This window comes from Myotis brandtii, unplaced genomic scaffold (assembly GCF_000412655.1).
Source record: "Myotis brandtii unplaced genomic scaffold, ASM41265v1 scaffold59, whole genome shotgun sequence".
Classification (NCBI taxonomy): domain Eukaryota; kingdom Metazoa; phylum Chordata; class Mammalia; order Chiroptera; family Vespertilionidae; genus Myotis; species Myotis brandtii.
Window position 1 is genome coordinate 2,350,003 of NW_005370223.1, and position 10,601 is coordinate 2,360,603.

A 10,601-nucleotide genomic window follows, 5' to 3' on the forward strand; every position below is an offset into this window, starting at 1 on the left:
AATTTGCATGTAGGTAATTAATTCTGGTTTATCCTTCCACTCTGCCATGCTTTACTCTGTTATCTTTGATGCCAGGAGATCCTTGTGCTAAACCCCAGGTGCATCGCCCTTAAAGCAGAGAATATGCAGGGCCAGACCAGCAGATCCTGCGCAGCTCAGGTTCATCACGGTGTTTTACTACCAACCAATTACTCAGTTCATTTTATGGGTTGACTGTGCCCATCTCTTACTCTCAGGAAACATTTTCTAATATTACAAGACAGGGAGTGAGTGAAAAGTGCTCTTTCTGTTCCCAAGCCTGGGGCACTTATGCTCTAATAACCTTCCTCCTTTGTGTTTTTCAGAAGAATATAAACCAAAGCAATTAAATTAAATGGAGTTAACATTGGCATGGTAGGCTAGATCCAATGTCAGAAAAGTCTGTATTAAGGGGTTACCGTTCCTTTCTTATGAGCTGTCTAGTGTCTACCTACTTTAAATTAAGAATAAGCCAAAAATTAGGCCATGAGGAGAGAGAAAGAGAGAGAGAGAGAGAGAGAGAGAGAGAGAAAGAGAGAGAGAGAGACTGACCTTGAGTTTGTTTAGCAGCAGATAGGCAGCCTTGTGATTTGTGAGGGATGCATGCTTATCAGATGTTTGTTTCTATGCAGGCCACCAGCCTCTTAATCAGGTTCTCTTGCCCATGGTATTCTGAGCAGGCAAACATGATTAAGCAGTTTACCTCTGTGCTCAACAGTTCCAGAACAAAAAGCAAACAGCCTGGTGTTTAGACTCCACCCACTCAGGCTGCGCTCTGAAGAGCCGCCAGATCCCCACATGGCTGACTCTCCCACCGAAAAGCAGAGGGCCCTTCACTTGCTCCCAAGGTGGGCTCCCCAAGTTCAGAGCCCGGCAAAGAGAAATTACAATCCAACTCTGAGGGCGGCAAATCAGAAGAAACAATTTGCTTGGGTTTGGGTCTGATTTTAATTTGAGGAGTCCAGGGCCTGAAGGCTTTCTACTGGGTCTGAAAACAAACAAATCCCAACCTCCTTGACCCAGGCCACGTTTAAAGAAATTGTAAGTTATTTAAAACCTGTACTTTATTATACTTTATTCCCACTGAGAAGATGCGGTGCCTTTCCCATCTCGTTTCTGCACACGACTTCCTAATGAACTGTTAACAAGCATTTATATTAACAGCCTATACAGGCTTTTGAATGAGGGAAGGTCATTCTGATTTAAATGGGTGATAGTTTAAATTCCCAAGTGCTGTCTTTCTTTCTGTTTATTGGGGAGAGACAGGGAACTAAAACTTCCTAGAGAGAATCTTTCAAAGGCAAAGAAATAAAATGGGTAACATTCATTTTGTTGGCATGAGGAAGGCCTCATTGAAGTCTTGGCGAGCAGATGTGACCCCTCGGGTTGGTTAAGAGCAATGTCAGAAGGTATTTCCTCAGCTTGAATGTGTGTTATGATGTAAAGAAGCTTTGCTCATGACTCTTTCGACCTGCTTTATGGGAGTAAACAAATATGCTCATTTTTCTGGCCTTTCTTGTATGCTTCCCCAAATACAAGTCTCCAGTTCCAATCCTACAGAGCTGGAGTGCAGTTCCCTGTCATGTCACTCCTCTTTGATTTAATTTCAGAAATCCAGTTGGATAGTTCTACAGTTTTCTCTAGCTTAGTTCAAACCATAGCTTCTATTGAATTCGGACTGTCCCTCTGAAACATGCTTAATTTTCCCTGTATCTGTCCTTACACCGTAGAGTTGGGGTTGAAAATGTACTTTCACTATATTCTCTTACTTTCAGGAGTGTGTATGTCAGCACACAAATGACTTACACTCAGATACAATTGCTCATGCTTCCAACTGAAAGCATCCACTGGAAAGTGCGGGTACAGAATTCAGTAGATCTGTGTCTCAAAGGCAAAACTTTCTTTACAAATGGCTCTATTTTGAAAACAGCCTTTTCTGTGTGCTGAGAACTCAAGGGGAGCTACGTGCAGCTCAGGAGGTAGATCAAGGAACACTCCCAGCTGAAGCAGTCAAAAACCAAGAAGGGAGAAGCTTATCCTTCCTGAACTCCACTGCTAGGAGATCAAGAGGCAGATAGAGGTGTTTTGAGACGTATTCAGAAACTATAGGGGTTTCTATGACAACAGAAATGAGACTGAAAATACAGTGTCATCGTCTCTCCTTAAGATCCCTCAGCTTCCCATGCGCCCAAGATCAAGGAACAAAATACAAAGACAGCCACAGAGGAAAGGGACATGTGCTTTTTTTTTTTTTAAGCCCAGCAGATGGCTAGCAACTGGAACTCCTTAGATCTTCCCTGGATGACGAATTGAGAACTGTTACATTTCTTTTTCTCTAGAACAATTTTTTGGAGATATTGAAATGTTAATCCTCTTCATTTGTGCGGAGTTTGTTTTGAATAGAGAACTTATCTCACCTGCCAGCTCCCCTAGAGAATGGCCTTTACAGAATTGCTGCTTCAGAAGTTTGAATCCTTGGCTAGCTGTTTCTAAAGCACAAGTCGAACCCTCACAAACACTGTTACCAAAAAGTTCTCTCTCCCTGGCAGTGAGCATGGTATTCTTTGGAGATGTTCAGTTTTCAACCACCTGTTTTACTAGAGCCATAAATTGCCCGCACCACTTCCCAGGGGTTAGATGGAAAACCTTCGTTGTCCAGCTGTTTGTCCCAGTGACGACTTTCCAGGTCTGAACAACATGAAGGACAATGCCAGCGTCCCTCACAAGAGGACCAGCAGGAGTGTCATTTGTCTGCAGGCAAAAAGGTAGGAATGGAGATAGGTATAGCTGGCTGGTCTTCAAGATAAGGAAAGCAATCTGATGGGCGATTGGAATGCCAGGCAGATTAGTATCTCTTTGGACTTGGGCCTGTCAGCACTGCCAGGAGGAGATAAATGTTTGTCCCCAGAGAGGCATTCACAGGGCAAAGATGGGCATCAGTGTGCTAAGTCTTATAACTTTCCTTTGCATCAGCTTCCTTGACGGTTCCCAAGCAGATGCTGAACATCCAGGCAGAGAGTTAAGATGAACACCAAGAGCGGTTTCCTCCTCTCCTGTCAGTGGCTGTGTACACACCAAAGGCCACGTTGACCTTTGATCTAGACACACATTCAGGCTTCTGGCTGCTCTTCCCCACAAAGAATTTGTTGAAGCAAAAATCATGTTATTGGACAGGAGGTAATTGGCTTTCTCTTATGGAGCATGGCATGGGCAACGCTAGTCACCAAAGCTCAGCAGAGCTGGTCTGACCTCTGCCTGATGGCCATGTTAGATTTAAACATGAAATAGGTCAGATTCCCAGCTTCCTTTCTTTTCATTCCTCTTTGACTTTTCTTTTGTGCCACAAAGGAAAGTATGTCTCCTGCTTATCTGGAGAAGTGTTGGCAAAAATGAAGTTTTAGTCCTGTAGCTTTATGGTAGTCCTGGAGAAATTGCCATACTATTTCCACACACTCTTGTTTGTTTTTATGATAGCCCCACTCTTTTGCTCCTGTTTTATTTGCCAACTTGACACGCTAACTCTCCTGGGCCCTGTACAGCTCCTGTGATCACCTAGGCTGGGTGGAGCTCAGCCTTCAGAGAAGGAGGAGACAACAGGAAGATGCATAGGAGGCTGCCACAGGCTAGCTTGACTCTCTGTGTCCTCCCTTTCTTTGACCGGAGTCCATACCTTAAGCACCTACAACTATGTCACAGCATGGATCATTGAGCCCAAGGCAGTGGTCTGAGTAGTTTAAACTTTGGGACTATTTCTTTCCTCTTCACCTTGACCCCACCCACCCTATTTCTCCCGACTGAAAAAAAGAGTTCTGTGAACAAAATTGTTCCAAATAGAAGGAGCTCATTTGGTAGCACTGACAGGAGAAGAGGTACCAAATATCATGTGGTGGGGTGACAGGTTTGAGCAGACCACGGTCTTCCTGCTGCTAGTTCACTCCTGTTGCCTCCAGCGACCTTGATGGAGCTCTGTGAACTCTTTCCCTCCAGCCACTCAGTAACTCCATCAGGAAAATTTGAGATCTTTTATTTCAGATTTTCTAAGTTATAACCTCTAACTTGTCTCAATTTTTATTTCTTTTTTCTTCCATTATTTTTAATTAAAACTTTTAAACATACTGGAAAGCAACAAAAAAATATGAAAAAGATAAGCATGTATTATTCACTAGTCAGATTGCATAGCTATTAACGCTTAGCTATATTTACTGTAGATATCTCTTAATGAAAGAGTTTTAAACATACTAGAAAGCAACAAAAAATATGAAAAAGATAAGCATGTAATATTCACTAGTCAGATTGCATAGCTATTAACACTTAGCTATATTTACTGTAGATATCTCTTAATGAAAGAAGGGAGGAAGAAAGGAAGGAAAGAAGAAGGAAAGGAGGAAGGAAGGGAAAATAATACAGATATAAAGCTGTACCCATCTCTTGTATCTTCTCTTTCTTCTGCATAGGATTCACTTCATCATTCTCATGTGTAATATGATTGTTTTAGTACACATGTATGTCCTCATATAAATTAGGTTATTCACTTTTAGTATTAAAGCTGTAAACCAGTAGTACCATAAAAGTGCTCCCTTTGGAAACTCGATTGATTTTATTCAACATTATTACTACATTTTAATAGATTTATTCATGTTGATAAATGTAGTTCCAGTTCATTCATTTTAACTATATAAACCAACCAGAGTCTACTAAATGTCATTTTTGCTCTAAATACAACTTTATTGCACAAAGCTTATTATGTTCTTTTTCTACTCTACACAACCTGACCCCAACCTGCCTTTCTAGTCATCATGAAATACTGTCTTGGTCCAGCTCCCTTTTGGTCCTACTTTTCAAAAGAACCATTCGTTTATCTGAAAAAGTACTTGCTTGTGCTTTGACCCTAGTGATACAAATGGCCTTATGAGCAGCGTCTAACAGGTAAGAAAGTTCGATTGAGATACCAGGTTTTCTTTGTTCACCAGTAGTATCATAAAAGTGCTTTATGTATCTTTCCAGCATCTGGGAGAATGCTTGACTCTTAACATGTATGCAATAAGTACTTGTTAGGTGAATGTCCACATGTGTGAAAGTAGATGTCTATGGAATAAGTGTTTAATGTCGTGATTCTTAATGCAAGTAAGAGAGTATTAAGGCCTTTCCTATATTCACACCACCCTTCAGTAACCATGGTTAGTTAGTTATTCTCAAGAATTGTCACGAGATTAAAAAGATGATTTTTGTCAACTATTTGAGATTGTAGACTGCATGGCTGCATGGCTCAGTGAGGACCACTGGGTGTTTCCAAAGAGCCACCCAGCGCTCTTGTCATGGGGAACTGGTGATTCACAAGGCTTGGCAGATGTTACGCTCTTTTGCCATCTGTCTCTTGGAAGTAGCTTTGATTTGGCTTGACTAGGCCCCAGCAAGGTCATAAGTACCAGAACTGGTGAGAAAATGCCAAGTGGAGAGCCACAGTCAAAAGCAGACAGTTTTCCCTCACACTGCTATTCTTGGCAGCCCGGGGCAGGTTCGTTCTTGCTCTGCCTGGAAGTGGATGTACCTCCTATAATGAATGGTTGCAGGGGCCAGGGTGAAAAGGAAAGTGCTTTTGTATCATCACCAAAAGCTTCTTATGGGCTTTTGTCAGCCTCATTTATTCAACAATTATTTACTGTATACCCAATTGACAAGGCGTTGCCACCCCCAGATTGCTTCTAATTCAGCGGGAGGGGAGAGGGCGGGGGACAGAAAGCTGGTTTTCAAGGCAGAAGCTAAATGCTCCAACAGGGAGAGGACGCACAGGGTGGTAGGGAAGTACCTAGAGGGGGCACTCATCTGGGGTTCGGTGGTCAGAAAAGACTTCAGTGACCTCATCTGTAAAATGAGATTAATCCCCACATTGCAAGGTTGGGAGATTTTAAGGTAACATCTTTAAATTGCCTGCTCATTGCCACATGGTAGCCGTGATGATAATGTGGGATTGGCAATGATGATGATGGTGAAGGAAAACAGTTGCTTCACAACTAGATAGTCCTAGTTTCAAGTCCTGGCTCTTCCTGTTCCTACTTCTGTGATTCCCGAACAAGTCACTCAGCCTCTCTGTGTCTCATCTGCAAAATGGGAATGGTGATGTGTGAGTACCTTCAGGATAATTGTAATGATTACAGAAAATGTTCACAGGATCCTAACACAGTGCCTAGCACATAGAAGACTCAATAAAAATGTTGGGAGGGGTATTTACTTTTTTTTAATACTCAGGATATGTTTCTATTGATTTTAGTGAGAGGAAGGGGGAGAGAGAGAGAGACAGACAGACAGACAGACAGACAGACAGACAGACATAGATAGATTGCCTTCCATACACATCTTAGCCCCAACCAGGGACTGAACCCATAACATGGGTATATGCCCTGACTGGGAATCAAATCTGCAGCCTTTTGTTGTATGGGATGATGCTCCAACCAATTGAGCCACATCAGCCAGGGCCGTAGGGGTATTTAAATGAACATTAAGTAAAAAGGCAACAGGAGCATGAAGAGAAGGTAGTAGTAGGTGTCACTAGCGGTGATGGAGGGGAGAGCCCTGGATGTGAAGGCTGGGGCCCAAGTTCTCACCCAACTCTGTCAGTGCTTGGGCATTCCTTTCTGGTATCTTCTGGAGTCACTCATCAGTGCAGAGACACCCATCCATGAATCAGGTGATTTTTAAGTGAGAGGAATAGCAAGTAACCTAGGGTTAAGGACAACAGAGAGATCGCTGTGTGGTAGGCTTCATGGAGGAGAAGGGCTATTGGCTGGGTGCTGAAGGTCAGGTAGGCCGTAGACAGGAAGAGCTAAGTGAAGAGGAAACTCTAAGCAGGAGCACAGTGGATCAGAAAGGGTGAAGTCACACATCAAGGATGTCAGCGGTTTCCTTTGTCTGCTCACCTCTGGGGCAGCCTTGTTCCTGGAAGAGAAGGGATAATACAGAGGCCTGGACTTGGCTCAGAAGTGTGTTTCTTTGATAGTCAGAACAGGTTCTGGCAAAATTGTCAAGTCACTGATGTTCAACTGTGTGATAAATTATTTTCCTGTCACCAACCCACCTCCCTTTGCCTGTGCATTTCTGTCAGCCCAGCTAAACAAGCCCCCCATTTCCACCCCACTCTGCAAGCCTATAAATTATGCCTTTTGTAGCATTTTTTTCTGGTTCTTCTCCCACTCTCAAAGTGGCATCTATATTCACAGTATGTCAAAGCTTAGTGGGAGCTTAGAGTTCATTATTATACTCCCCCTTACTTTATTATGAAGGGGCATGCCCAAGGCTAAGCATTTAGGGACAGAGTCAGATCCTTGTGATCTCTGGTTATGTTCTTTTCCTTCTAGGCAGCCTACATTTTTTCTCCACCATGCATTCTGATAGGGCATCAATACCTATGTGTCAATCAGCACTCTTGGGGTTCTTATTTTCAGAAACAGTAAACTGATTTAATAAGGGGGAAATGTCTTGGCTCCCAAACTGAAGAGTTTGGTGGGGCTGAATCCATGTTTCTAGAAGATGTCAGGTGTTGCCTCACCTACACAAGGCCCTGTTTTTCTCAGTATGGCTTCATTCTCAGGCAAACTGCCTACAAATGGTGTCCAAAGGGCCTTGATCACACCAGGCTTCTATCTTACTATCTTAGCATCCCAAGAGAAATGGAGACATTTTCCTGGCAAAACTCCTAGATAGGATCTTCATTAGTTTGTCTTGAGCCATTTGCCTACTTTTATTGGGGTGAAGGCTTGTAGATAGGTAATTGTCCAGGACTAGGTAGGGTGCTCATTACTGGAATAAGGGGTTATGGTTAATCTCACCCAAATCATGGACCAAGAGTGGGGAAGAAGTGGTTCCAAAGAGAAAACCAGGTTTCTGTTTTCAAAAGAATGGGGAATGGATATTGAGCTTATATGTGCACCACCCACACACAACCAATCACAAGCTGGTAACAGTTCAAGGAATTGTATCTTTCATAGCATTTGCCTCTTGTGAAGGATTGTCAATGTTTTGATGTGCATAACATGGGAATTTTGCGTACCATAGTAAGGCCAGTGAAGAGGTTAGAGAAGGTAGAGATTTTGGATTTTAGAATTTGTCAGGCTTTCCCAAACCAGAGCACAAAGTAATTGTCTACTCTGTCCGTTTATAAATCTTATCCTGATGGTGGCCCAGGAAACCAGCCTGAAATAAAAAGGTCCCCACTGGTTAGCCACATGTGGATAATTGAAGGTTGGTGCTAATTAACTGTCCTCCCAACTATGCATCCCAATCTTTTCCATCCCCCCCCCTTTTTTATCACATGTTGATACCTCACTCGTGAGCATAATTATAAGAATGAGTCAATAGTGAACATCAGATAGGAAATTATAACTTTGTGTATTGGTGGTATTCTTCCTCTCCTTTTCATAGCCTCCTTGTGTAGTTCTCATGTGGTTGGAGAAAGCTCTGGGCTCGTTTGTTAATAATGAAGTGCTTACATTCTCTCACCACATGCACTGTGGCAATGGGGTACAGTGGGTACATATTAAATAGAGGGAAGGGTGCTGAGGGGCTGTTAGAGGTAGCATTATTCACTGTGGTGGGACTAATGCAGTGTTTCTGGACTGAAATGAATGGATTTTTGCCTAAGGTCTTTTAGAAATAATTTTCAAGTCTGTTTTAATTCCTAATGTTCTCTTATATGATTTCTGACTCATTTGCTTAATGATTTCAGTTGTGTTTAAAAAAGGAACACCAAACCTTCATTATTTACTTTCCCTGATGCTTTTCAAATACCACGGAATTCTGTAAAGCCATCAGAGAGGCAGAGGGGGGCCAACATTAAACATTCATTTTCATTACTTTGGCAAGAATTCCTGAGATAATTGGTCACAGAGGAACCAGGGCAGGTCTCTGATAGCTGTACCTAGTGCTAACTGACTCACTCACAAAATCTCTTGCCTGACAACAATTAGTAGAAATATACAGAAATGGCTAAATGCTCCAAAGATCTCAGAGAGAACTTGGGAAAGTATTTCAAAACATTTAGAAGCATCAGAGGTTTGAAAAATTAAATATTCCTACCCTATATGCATGGGGATGGTGAAGGGACTATGGTCAATGACTTCACCTCTACATGGGTTCTTGAATACCCATGGCTCTCAAGGCCTTTAGAGCTGGCAAACAGGATAATCTATTTTGTATTGTCATGTCTATGGCTCCAGCAGCATAGTTCAGTATTTAATGAACCCCTACCCTGTGTCAGTGTCCCTCACAGTAGAGACTAGCCTCAACTAGGTGCCCAGACACAGTCCGTCCCAGCACTCACAGCCTGGTATCAAAGGGTTTGACTGTGAGTTCATAGTCCAGAGAAGCATCCAGACCTGGGTGCCATGAGGGGAGATAGTAGTACTGGAAGTCTGTCCGACCTAAGGAGAGACACCTGATTGAACATGGTCAGATGCACATCTCATGCCTAGAGACCATGATGCAGCTAGCCTGTGGAGGGCCTGGGGCCTCTGCCGTGGGCAAGGCACACAGGCTGGGATCGAGGCTCATAGCCCAGTGTTGCTGCTCCTGTAGTCAGGGGGCCACTATTACCCACACCTCCAGGAAGCTTCCATTAAGCTACTGTAGGCAGCATTTATTCCTTCCCTCTCATTACTAACTCTAGAAGCTGGCCTTGCTTCTGACAAATCCTCTTAGTCTCAGGCCCCCTGGGTCACAGTGTATAGCGTTTCTTATTGGCACCCACTGTGTGGCTGGCAGTGGGAGAGGCATGAGCATAGAGAAGTAAAAGGACCTGGTTTGTTCCTTTAACTAAAGTGCTCCAACTTTGCATTTTTAAAAAATTAGTTTTTCCTGTACTCTTGAAATTTCTTTTGCTCAAATAATATATAAATACTTGCCCTTAGAAATAAGCTATGCCATACAGAAATATAAAGGCCAAAATATTTCCTTCCCCCACTAATTCTAGCTTCTTTCATTAAGTGTTAACCACTGATAATCTTTCTATCCTTTTTTCTGTGCTTATATATCCATTTATGATTATATAAGTTGGGGTCGCAGTAGGAAAGAGATGGTGCATTTAAATTAGGATACTTTAAGTTGAGTTTAATAAAGAGAGTGGTAATGGAAGCCTGGACACAAGAAGGGGTGACAGAAGGGCCCTCTCGTGGCTCTGAGACTTGCTGGAGGGATGCAGCCAGTCTTCAGGGACCACAGGGAGGTCGCTGGGAATGAGCACATTGACTTCCCTCTTTCCCCTCCCTCCGCTCCCCTGCAGAAGCTCCCCAGTGAGTGAACCCCACGGGAAGCCAAGGGTCAGCAAAACCTATTGATGCAATCCTTACAGGTTAGCCTCCTTGGCCAGAGAGCAGGGAGGGTTGGAGGGGCAAAGAGAAGGTATCCAGTACAAATACATACTTATTATATGGTTTTATGAGCTTTTCGTTGCTTTGCTTGTCACAGAAATAGGAGTGTACTACGGTATGGTTCTGTGTCTTGTTTTTTTGTTTGTTTGTTTATTTTTCTTTATTGATTGAGGTATTACATGTGTCCTTAACTTCCCATTGCCTCCCACCCACTCCCCCCCCCCC

At 43.0% G+C, this 10,601-nt stretch overlaps 1 protein-coding gene across 1 annotated transcript in view; it reads left to right on the forward strand.

The window, feature by feature from the left end:
• CPQ (carboxypeptidase Q) overlaps positions 1 to 10,601 on the forward strand; it is a 298,177-nt gene that overhangs the window by 115,475 nt on the left and 172,101 nt on the right. The window lies entirely within an intron of this gene.